This window comes from Lissotriton helveticus, chromosome 5_1 (assembly GCF_964261635.1).
Source record: "Lissotriton helveticus chromosome 5_1, aLisHel1.1, whole genome shotgun sequence".
Lineage (NCBI taxonomy): Eukaryota > Metazoa > Chordata > Amphibia > Caudata > Salamandridae > Lissotriton > Lissotriton helveticus.
Window position 1 is genome coordinate 142,027,205 of NC_136065.1, and position 12,416 is coordinate 142,039,620.

Consider the following 12,416-nt stretch of genomic DNA (forward strand, 5'->3'; position numbering starts at 1 on the left):
TTGAGTGGTCAACCAGATCAAATGCACTGCTTAAATCTGCGAAGCAGAGATATAAAGTGCCACGCTTGGCCTTGGTGTATTTGCCAATTAGTAAGTCTAGATTTAAGCATTGATCTAATGTACCACGCCCCTTCCTGAAACCATACTGTGAACTGGCCAGGATCCCCTTCTCATCAGCCCACTCTTCCAACCTGACAAGCAGCACTATACTCATGATTTTCACCGATGAGTCAAGTAAACTGATCGGGCGGTAATTACTTGCTGCTGACTTGTCCCCCTTTTTAGGTCTCGCCTAGACGAAAGCAAAGCGAAGCTTTGCTGTCTAGGGCGAGACAACTTATGTTGTTACTTTTGGGGGAATGTGGACAGCAAAGTGCCACGCGCTTTTTCTTGCCGAGATTGTACCTCGTGAGCGCGCATGTCGCCGTGCCTCATATTCCCATGCGCAAAGAAAGCCTCACTCACGCATGCGCACATACACAGCCATACACACACTGCATACACACACGCACCGCCCCTTAAACAGACACACGCGCACACAGACAGACAGACGCACGCACAGACACACTCAAACAGACACACACGCGTACACCCCACCCCCACTCACCCCTCCTCTCCCTCAACACACTCACCGGTTCTGGCGGTGCTCGGCGGCGGTTCTGCCTCTCGGGCGGCGGTAGCGCTTTGCGGGGCTCTCTCACCACATGAGAGCCCCGCCTTCCCCATGCGCCCGGCCGCTCTTCACCCGGTCCCCCATCTCGGGACCGGGACTCAATCAGGAGCCTTCGTGGCTCCTCGGGCAGTAGTTTCTCTCTCTCTCTCTCGCCGCGATGGGGCGGGACTTCCTGTTGGGGCCGCGATGGGATTGGCCGGCTGCCCAACCGCTTCCGGGTCGTCGCAGGCAGCGCGGCGGCCCGGCGGGGACTTGTACAAACTCCTAGGCTGCGGTGGTGAATTAAAGGCACACGAGGGGTGGGCTCCCTCCCTAATTTAAATATGCCGCGAGGAAGGCACTCGCTCGTTTTTTTGTTGCATTTGCGATTGCTTGTTTGCACTGGTAATGGATTTGGGAGTCCGTGCGGATCGCTGGTTTTTACAATGCTTATTTTTTAATTACTATTCCATCATGTCTAAACTCTTGGGGTCAGGATCAACAGAGCGCTGCCTCACTTTCGTTGTTCGTTTTTTTTTTTTGCACTGGTAATGGGTTTTAGGAGTCCGTGCGGCTCGCTGGTTTTTACAATGCTTGTTTTTTAATTACTATCCCATCACGGTTAAACTCTCAGGGTCGGGATCAACAAAGCACTGCCTCACTCTCGTTGCTGAAGGCTGCTGGAGTTGAATGCTCCCAGTGATGTTGCAATTCCGGTCGGGTGTTATGAGGCGTATGGTAGTGGCGATACAGTAGGATAAAGTGGGTCAATCTTGGAAGCCTGCTGTGTCTCGACTCCTCTTGTTTCCTGTGCCTCCCCGCAGGTCCGGCAGCACAGCATGGATCAGGGGCCTGGCATAGCCTGTAGCTTCTGCTCCACATTCATCTGCTCCCTTTTGCCCTGGCGCTGTGCTGTAGCCACGGAAAGCAGCAACGGAGGCAGGTGCGGAGCTGCTCTCCGTGGCTCCCGCCATCAGCAGACAGAGCAGTCACCCGAGGCACCACATCCAGAGCAGGACTGGGACCAATGTATTGGAAGGGGGAGGCATCGTGAGTGTTTTTCTCCGTGTTCGACTTATATTTGCATTTAATATGTATGCCTACCCCTGGCCTCTTGCAGCTTAACACAATATGCCCGACCACCATCCCACGGTGTGTTATGATTTAGGTTACATCCCTGTCTTGATCAACAAGACTTCACTTTTAATGGTACACTTAGTGCTATAAATGGAAAATAGTTACTGCACACACCCACAAATTAATTGGGGGTCGGAGAGTTGACATCATGGAGCCAGAAAGGGGTGATGTAATAAGGAGCAACGTTCACAACAGTAAGTGTGTTGTATGCGTGACCGTGCCAGTTGATTTGTCTAATGTGCTCTGTTGGTGTAGGCGAAGACACTAAAACTGGACTTACGTTTTCCATTGCCGTGGCAATGCTTTGGTGGCTAATTGACCTGAAGCCACATTGTGCTACACGCTTGTCAAATATGTAGTGTTTGGGTTATGTAAAGACTTACGTAAAGGAGTTTTATCAAATTAATATAGCTGTAAGTTGCATCCAGTACCATTTCTTTGTGTGAGATCCTGCCTGTAAGTGACAGATGCTCCTTCCTTTGAGAACTCCAAAACCAATGTTGCAGTATTTGTGGTAAAGCCTCTTCCAGTAAGAACACCCTTATCAGTGTTAGGAAATTGTCATGACTGCACTTAATATTGTGGTTTCTGTTACAAGAACACAAGCTCGTTTTGAAGAACTTGACTGCTTTTAGATTTCATGGTATTTGAAATACTGTGGTAACTGGTTTGAGTGTTTTTAAATTGCATGTATGATGAAATATAGGTTATAGTTTTCATTTAGGATGGTAACATCAGTTTTTGCTAACTCGTTTGATGTTCTTACAATATGTAATTTCGTGGCAGCCCAATCTGGTTTTGCGAGCGCTGTGCTGAGAATGGGACTAATCCCTGCGACAGCACTTTTATTTAAGAGTTATTGCTATCTCACTCAAACATAGTGACCTCAGTTACCAACTTAAACTCACATCTACTCTAAAGACATATACATATAGCATATGTCGACATAAAGGCTGACAGGGCAGTCTTCTGTAATGTACTTTTTCCATTCCCCTCGAGCACAAATTGGTGAAAACAATATTTAGCTATGCTCTAGCACTGCATGGCCTTAGTTGTGCAGGACTCCCCAAGGTAGACACTATTCAGATAGGACCCCTATCGCCTTTCCCCCAGGCCTGACATGTTGGACAGATCAGGGCTATTGATAGGAAGGCAAACAATAATTTGCAATGCAATAGGTCTCGTATTTGCGAGAATTTTAGCTATTGGAATTGTACATGACAATGCCTTTTATTTAGGTGCACCACTTGCAGGTTTTCAAAAACACATGAATAAAAGTCATTGCCTTTGACAATGCCAAAAGCTCAAACTCTCGCAAATGCGAGACCTATTGCATTGCAAATGCTTGTTGTGGATAGGGACAATAATAGAGTCCGCCCATGTTGGTGGAATCATGGTAGTCACTGCTGCATTAAGAACTATGGTAAGTATAGGGCCCTATAACAGTGGGAGAGCCTTGTAAACATCAATAGGGACCCCATCCGGTCCCTGGGCCTTACCCCCCTTACTGGCCTTAATACTGTTTTCCACCTCAGCTAAGGTGATGTTAAGTGGGACTGTAGGCCATGTTCCTGGTTTAACACCGTTATGGCCAGTAGTTTGGAAAATGGCTGAAAAGTGAGTGACCCAGGCCTCACTACTAACATGGGAAGCAAGATGTGGGGTTTTATCGTCCATGAGAAAGGGGGAGTTTACTGTTGCCCAAAACAGGCAGCAGTTGGAGGTCTCCGCTGCCTGTGCTAAGTTGTCCCAAGCTTCTTGCTGCAACTCCCCCTTCCTTTTGGAAAGAGCCAATTTGTAATCATATCTTAAGAGTATTACTTTGTTCTTGTCCCTAGGCCTAAGAGCTAAAGCCTGTTTTAATTGAAAAAGGAGGGCTGTACATGCGTGATCAAACCATCCCTTTTTATGGGCGGTTTTCCCTTTCCGGGTCCCAGTAAATATGGTATCTATAGTCTTATTAATATTAATAAAATTCTCTAAAATAAAAACCGAGGCGCTCCCTGATGTCAGGATACCATTAATATCTACCATAGATTTGGATATAATTATGCTCATTACCATCTCAGATTGTTCCCCTTTCCACCTTAGTCTTGTCCTGTTTAGTCGGTGTGGTTCAACGTTAACTATGGTTCTAGAGGTCTGCATAGTCCTACGTTCCCAAATCTCAGTTCTCAATAAGATACAGTTATGGTCGCTTAGGGTAGATTCCTTGACTACCGGGGTCGTACAGTATGACACAATATTTGATGAGACCATAACATGATCAATATGGGAATTAATATTCCTGCCTGTATAGGTAGGAATCGTTTGGCCAAGGGCATCTTTAGCAGGCTGTAGGAGCTCTAGATCATAAGTTGACATCATGTTATTTATTGCCTCACCATATACATTATGTGGGAAGTGGGGAGTATTTTCACCCATATTATTTTGTACCCCACATACCCGGGATAATGACATTGGGCAGATCGGAGTGTTAAAATCACCTACCCAGATAAAATCAAAAGTAGTTTTCGCCTCTGCTGTCAGCTTCGCTATGGCACTTTCTAGTTCAGCTATAACTTTGTGCCGTGTATTATCGGATATATTATTGTAAAAATTGACTAAAAGGACCTCATGGCCTTCCTCCTCGTGTATCCATAAGATTTGGGAGTGAGTTCCAACATTCAAGTGTCTAACTACCGTCAGTATTAAATTTAAAGATAGTAAAACAAGCAATCCACCTTTTGCTCTACCGTGCCGCGAAGTTGATGCTTCTAGATGATAACAAACGAACCCATCATAGCTGGGTTTTGTAGAACACCAGGTTTCTTGGAAACACAGGATATCATGTGATTTAATAAAATCATGCCACCCCAACATTCTATCTTTAGAGGCCCATCCAGCTATATTACAACTAGCAATTGATATCTCCCTCGTATTACCACAATCGGACTGGTCTTGAACAGGTTAACAATTAAGAACATCCCCACCACACTCTTCCACATCTATGCCAACATTTAAATTATCTACCACTACGAGTCCATGGTCGTGTAATATCCTCTCTTTTATAGTGACAGTTTCGGGCCTTGAAGAGACAGTCACTTGGGTTGTTCGGTGGGCAATAGCATGTCAATCGTTACTATCCAGGCCACTTAAGACGTCATATTTGTTTGATACCGCCACTCCATGGTCAGAAGTAGATATTTGGCGCCTGTCGTTAGGTAGTATATCTCTATAGGGTAGATTGGGTGGTTGGGGTATTGGGCTGTTATAGAAGTAACCAAGCGGGCGCAGGTTTATACCTTGCTGTGTGTACGGTAATGATGTTGCTCTTAGTAATGTGGTAGTGGTGTGCTGGGGGGTTTTAAAATTAATAATTACACAATCACCCTGAACATTTTTATTAGAATTTCCTATCCAGTTGACTCTTCTCGTTGAAATGATCTGGTCTGAATAATTCACAGGAAAGCCACAGTGGCTGTTTAGCCAATGTACTGATTTGTTTTTAAGAGAATCATGGGTTTCAACTTGTGTATGGTTAAGTGGGGAGTTGGTTAAAACAGCTACGTAAGGTACGCAGTCAGGCGGCAGATTGATGGTATTGCTACGTCTCAGTTCTGGGTTAATCTTCCCCTTTCCAGGTTCCAATCTCCTAGATTCCTTATTGCCATCTGGTAGCTGCTGGCTCAGGGGAAAAAACATCTCTAGAGGTAACCTCTATGACAACTTCTTGAAGTTCCGGCAAGGAAGGACAAAGTAAGGGTGTCCCAGGCAAACCACCCACACCTAAGGAGATTCGACGCTCAGCTTGTACTATTTTATCATTTAGAGCATTGACTGCTTTAACGAGATAGGTATCAATGGTTGCCCCAGAATGCTCAATAAGATTTTTGTTCCCTTTCAGTTTAGACATGTTGATACTATTTGTGAATGCCTCTGTCTGTCCTTGTGACAAACCGATCACAGAGGGGGAAAAGAACTAACTTTGGGTATACAAATAACAATACCTCTTATTACAGTTCAGTTAGTCCATGTGTGTGGAGGGCGACAAGTTCGTTTAGTCCTTACCCGTTGAATACCGTCCAGCTGAGTTCAATAACAGCCTGCGGTCAAATTTAAGACAGAATCAAGGGGTATGGCCCGGCCCAGCCACGGCCAGCCCTGGACGGCCACAGACGGCCCGCCCTTTGCCCGGGCTTAGCCCGGCGGTGCCCGCGCGTGTCCCGCGTCGCGCGTGTCTCCGCTGTTTTTAAGCGCCTCCGGGTGCCGACAGGGCGTCGGCAGCTTCCTCCCGCTTAGGATGCTGGGACACGTAGTCCCCCCCCACGCAGCGGCCGCGCCGGTTGGCAAGAGGGTAGCGGGGGGAGACCGGCTCCAGATGCAGGGGTCGAGGGAGGAACGGCGTCTTCAGGTAGGGTCTGTCCCCCAGGAAGCGTTGTGGCAGGAGGCACTGGTGCCAAAGGGACCCACTCTGCCGCGGGTCTCAGCTGTTTTTAAGTGCCTCCGGGCGCGGACAGGGCGTCTGCAGCTTCCTCTCGCTTAGGATGCTGGGACATGTAGTTCCCCCCACACAGTGGCCGCGCCGGTTGGCAAGAGGCTAGCGGCAGCGGGGGGAGACCGGCTCCAGATGCAGGGGTCAAGGGAGGAATGGCGTCTTCAGGTAGGGTCTGTCCCCCAGGAAGCGTTGTGGCAGGATGCACTGGTGCTAAAGGGACCAATTCACCAATTCTATAGCAAATTTTGTGTGGTTGAGGTAGCTCTGTAAAATCCCTGGGTCGAAGTCCATGTTTCGTGGAGTATTATTATGTTCATGAATGTTGATATATGAAATCAGTGTCACTTGTCTTTTGAGGAATACCTACCACATTCCAGAACAAAATGGAAGCGTTAGGTTACCATCCTGTGGGTGGGTTTCCTCGATTAAAATGAATATTTCTAGTTAATCTGTTTTTCCGTAGTTTGCTATGCCTAGTGTGCATGCAAGGGTGAGTGCATTCTCCTGGGCTGTAGGCAGTTCTTCCCTTCAGTTGCCCATGGTTCCCGCTGTGGCTGTATTGACTAGATGGGGTGATAATGTTGAGATATTACAAGTCCAATAAGAATAGTTTTGTAAGGTGATCATGAGGTAGAAACATCTTGCAGCTCTGGCCTCCCACATTATGGCACCCTTAACTTCACTGTTCAGGAGTATGAGCATTATTGCCCTATCCGCCTAAAGTTCATATTGAAGACTTATAAAAAAAAGTTATGGGGAAGGAGAAATCAAATTTAAATTAAAACAAAATGTGAAGAAAAATATGAACAACATAACTGAATTACACTAAACATACATATTTAAAATTAGTATTCCAGAAGATTTGAGACATATATTTTGGGATCAGGTTGAGTTCTCACTCACAGCAAGCTAAATGTTACACCGACTGGGAAGTAGGTGCGCCCATGTGCAGAGCATTGTGATGCTCAGGACAGCTTCTGGGAGCTTCTGAATCTTTAGGAACACCATCACCTAGGTGGGAGCCCTCCAGCAGGCTATTTCATTTAATAGAAGTCTCTTCAGACATACTGGAGGACGGGTCTCAACTTTGGTCAGCCACTTGTCTACCTTTCCGTGCTACGCCCGACTCTGTCTTGAAAACAAATTAGGATTTCTCATCTCCTCTATCTCCCAACTTGAAGCAACCATCTAACTCTTAAGCACTAAGATATTCACCTTTCTAAACAACCCAATTCCCTTGGCAAATACTCACTTCCCGAAACACCCGAGGAGTACCTTGCTCCCGTGCGCTAAAAAGCCCATCACAATCGGTCTTCTGCAGACATCGCTAACTTACTGGCTAGTTACAAGACTTCTAAAGCCACCCCCTACCACTTTCCTCTCCAAGTAACTCTACTCTATGCACTATTTCCAACATCACTTCTGTCAGAACTAATCATCAACCTTACTCTACCCTGGCACCCTCATACAAGAACATTATCCCTACCACCCCTAAAAGCCCAAATGCCCCCGTCACCAAAACAGTCTCGTCAGAGTTGTGCTGTTTGCTCCACAACTGCAGATCTGCAATTAAACACAATCTGGAAATTTCTGACACAGTCATTCTCCACAATCTTGACATTCTCTTCTTCACTGAGAGCTGGTTCAATGTACTATGTTTGATCTTCTGTTACCCACCAACTATTCTACCTTTAGAAATGACAGAACAGACAAAGTTGCAGGTGGTGTTGCAATCATCTTCAGAAACTCCCTTCAACTTAAAGCTTTTCCTAACAGCTTCTTCCTTTCATTTGAATGCCTGTCTATGGAGCTTCAAGTGCAACACTACTCCCCCTTCAGATTTCATGCCATTTATCACCCGCCTGGTGACTGCTCTTCTTTTTTGGAGGTCCTCACCAAATCATCAGCGACCAATACTCTCAAAGTGACAGACAGATTTTCCTGGGAAACTTGAATCCTCACTGGGTCTCTTTGGAAGACTCTGCTGCCAATAGGCATGCCACTTTTCTCTCAACAAATGATCTTATTCAACACTGCACTGAAACAACACACTCTAAGGGCTCAATTCTGGACCTTATTATATCTAAGGCAGACATGCTTACTATGGCTATCCCGATTCAAGTAGACTGGTCTGACTACTTCCTCATCCCCTTCTCTCTTCACCTATCACACTTTATAACTCTTGGCCAACCTAAAAGGACTACTACCTGGTTCCGTAACACCAAAAACATTGACCTTGACACTCTTTGTGATTCTGCTATGCTATCACTTCCAAGGTTAGACCCTAACTTGGATGTCAGCGATCTTACCTCCCAATGCCTCTCATCCTTGCAGTCGAAATTGATAATGTCGGTCCACTTCAAAGCAAAAGCAAAAGGCCTATTCCTTCAGCACCATGGTTTAATAAATTCCTTTATGAAGAAAGGAAGAACCTGAGAATCCTTGGGAAACAATGGAGACAATCTTCATCCACCATTAATCTTGCTATTCTACGTTCAGCAAGATCTAAATACCACAAACACATCTTCCATGAAAAAGTATCACACTTCAGAACCCTCTTCGACTCAGCCAAAAACAGACCAAAAAAACTATTTGAGCTCATCAAAAATCCAAACTGCTCTCCCTCAACCACCAAGCGTGACGGTTCTCCAAAGAAAGCAGCAGATTTTGCTATACTCTTTGATGGAAAAGTTAAATCACTGGTGGATCAGGTCATTCATCCTACCCCCCTAGAGGAGCGCAAATCTTTAGTCATTTGGCACAACTTTAACGTCATCTCTGAAGATGCCCTCCTCAAATGCATCCGCGAAACAAAACCCTCTAACCATTCATTTGACCCCATCCCTAATGACATTGCCATTGATTTCTACACCCATACTCTTTCCTATTGGACCGGTCTGGTTAACCTCTTCCTCAGCCAAGGCTCCCTTGCTGTTTCCCTTAAAACAGGACAGGTTACCCCACTTCTTAAAAAATCTTTTCCTGGAGCGAACGACCCTAACAACTTCCGCCCCATCACCAACCTCCCTTTTCTTGCAAAAATCACAGATAGATGTTTAGCGAAACAACTTTCCCTACATATTAAGGACAATATTCTTCTTGACAATTTCCAGTCTGGTTTCATTCAAAACTGAAGCACCGAAACTGCCCTGCTGCAAGTGATCGACGATGAGCTGCGTGTACTCGATGTCGGGGAGTCTTGTCTTCTGATTCTTCTAAACCTTTCTGCAGCCTTTGACACCGTTAATCACAACACTCTCCTTAACACTCTTCAGAGAATGGGCTTGGAAAGCAATGCTTAAATGGTTTGCCTCATTTCTCTTGGACAGATCCCAAAGATCAAAATAGCGAACAGTCTTTCGTCTTCATTGGGGGTAGGTCAAGGCGTCCCTCAAGGTTCTATACTTGCACCCACTTTGTTCAATCTTTATTAGGAACCATTGAGAAATCTCCTAAGTAAATGTGGGATCCTTTACCATCTCTATGCGGATCACACTTAAATCTACCTTAAAGTGTGTTCCGCACACGATATCTCAATCCTCAACTCTACTCTCAACTCTATTCAAAACTGGATGTAAGCTCATCAACTCATTCTGAATCCTTACAAAACGGAATTCCTCCTCCTCTCCACCTCACTATCTCCTCCTCCAGTTCAATCTTGGATGGATCAGCTGAATTTACTCAACAATAAACCTATCGTTGTCGACAGCGCAAAATCCCTTGATGTCATACTTCACAAAAGGCTCAATCTACTCTCCCACATCAATTCCATTGCAAAGAATGCACAATACCAACTGCGGCTTCTCTGGGGGAATCGACGTTTCTTTCTGGAGCAAGACCTAAAAACCTTGGTTCAATCTCTCGTTCTCTCTAGATTGGACTATTGCAATTATCTTCTTACTGGCCTCCCCAAATCCCACCTTTCTCCTCTTAAATCCGCTCTCCATTCAGCGGCTCGTTTTGTGTTTGGGGCCACAAGAAGTGACCAAATCACACCCATTTTGTCTTCTCTTTGATGGCTTCTCATTGAGGCAAGATCAATCTACAAGACTGCCAGTATCACCCACAAAGCCTTGCACACTCCCTCCCCTCAATACCTGGCGAATGAATTTAAAGTCTCAGGAGGCTCTAGATCTTCTCGTAATGCAGAAAATGTGATGCTTGAGCCCCACCTTCAAAAGGGAAAGATCGATGGCTCAATCCTTCTCAGGCAATACGGTTAGTATCTGGAACTCGATTCCTCCACTACTTCTTACCACCACCTCTACCCGGACCTTTAAAACTGACCTCCAAACTGTTCTCTTCCAAAGACACTTCCAGAACTAATACATCCCTTTTCATTTCCCTCAAGGAAGTTCTTTCAATATTGTAAATCTGTAATCTATGTCTGTAGGATCTTCATCCTACGTGTTTTTTGTGAAACTATCATCTATGGTTTAATTTTACTTTTTCTTATTTCTTGTTTGTATCTGTAACGTGTAAATATGTAGAATTCCCCTCATGTAACGTACTTGGTTCTATCGTGAAGCCCTCTAACACCTTTGGGTGAAGTCTGCGGTATATAAAAATACATTTAAAAAAAGTAAATAAATACCTCAGTGATGTGTTGGTGATATTCTATTAATTTTACCTTTGTGTTGATAGTCTTATCATTTAACGGATGTTAATCCCTATATTCACCTGCATGTCAACGTTTCCTTGACATCACCTCCTGTAATGTCATCAAATATGCTAATTAGTTCTGCTCTTTAAGAATTTTTAAACTATGAGGGCTCTCCAATGGACAAGTGATGTAAATCGTGTTCCTCTAGTCCCAACTGAATAGTCAACAGCATTTCGTAAGGTGGTGTTGGGGACCTGTAATACTATCTTTACAAAGAAGGGGAATTTCGATGAACACAGAGAGCAGATAGCTAACAATTTAGGAGACTCTACATGAAACGTGGTGGAAACATCACCAACGCTACTGCGCAGATGAATTATTATTTTACAGCTATTAATAAAAAAATTACAATATTTTCAAGTGTGTGACGTCATCGAAAGGCCTATCGAAATTAATCACTGGCTACACGTAGAGTGGGCTGTGGGTTGAAGGGTGGCTGATTACGCGCGCACAGGGTTGGGTGCACAGAATATACCCCCTCCCCAAAAAACGCGGGGCAGAACGGGGGAGCTAGCGACTAGTATTCTCTCATGTCGACAATACCCATAATGCATTTCCACCGCTCCTCCTACTTTCCATAGTTGTGGCCGCTTCTCAACGGGTGAAACCGACGTATGTAAAACGTGATCAGGACATCAAAAGGAACTGCAAATATTGTGCGTATATGATAGGTATTAGGAACTAAATTGAAGCAGTCAGTGTACGTCGAACTAAATTGAAGCAGTCAGTGTACGTCACACCTATAGTTATAGATAGTTTCAATATACTTTTATAACATTTTTAACCGTCTTCCCCGACCCTTAAACACACGCAAAAGAAGTGAGAGTTGAACACACGCATGAAGGCTGGATTCTAACGCAAGTGTGTACCGTACAGTTATATGTAAGTGCGTTTTTTATATCACGTACAGTTTGTATAAGTGTGCGAGAGTAGATAAATATTAATCATGACATACCTGCAGCGGGTACATGAGTCCTCCTCCGTCTCCTCTCTCCCGACTCGCTTCAAGCCTAGCAGTGTAAAATGGCAAAAGGTTTCTTTTCCAACCTCAAGCCGCAGCAAAGGACCATGGGAAAATAATTTGCATACTGCGTGTTTCAGCCACTCCGGGAGGCGGGTTTCTCTGTGCCCTGCTGCAGGAAGCCCCGCAGCCTGGCCTCCCCAGTGCAATGACCAGTGGGGGGGCGATGAAAGGGCGGCCTGCCGCTTTAAGAACGTGTTAGCTGAGGGGGTGGCGTGCAGTTTTTTTGTAAACATGCCTATGCAAATCCAAGCCCCCATGGTGCTTTGCGGCAGCACTGGCAGACGGAAGCTTGGGGCTGTCTGCAGAGGAGGAGGGAGGGAGGGATTCAAAGAGTGCATCATGTAATCGGACACCGTCGAGCGGTGCTGACCCCGAACCGTGTGCTGTTGTTTTTTGGAACAACATGGTTGTCTAAAATTTGTAGTCTTTAGTCTCACACATGAAAACTAAATAGCAAAGCTGA

General features: G+C 45.2%; 1 protein-coding gene across 1 annotated transcript in view; it reads right to left on the reverse strand.

The window, feature by feature from the left end:
- SNAPC4 (small nuclear RNA activating complex polypeptide 4) overlaps window positions 1-11,989 on the reverse strand; it is a 234,552-nt gene extending 222,563 nt beyond the window's left edge. The window contains exon 1 of the mRNA XM_078641909.1: window positions 11,885-11,989. The gene's annotated coding sequence lies outside the window, so the exon portion shown is untranslated. The remainder of the gene's footprint in view (window positions 1-11,884) is intronic.
- Window positions 11,990-12,416: the final 427 nt, after the last annotated feature.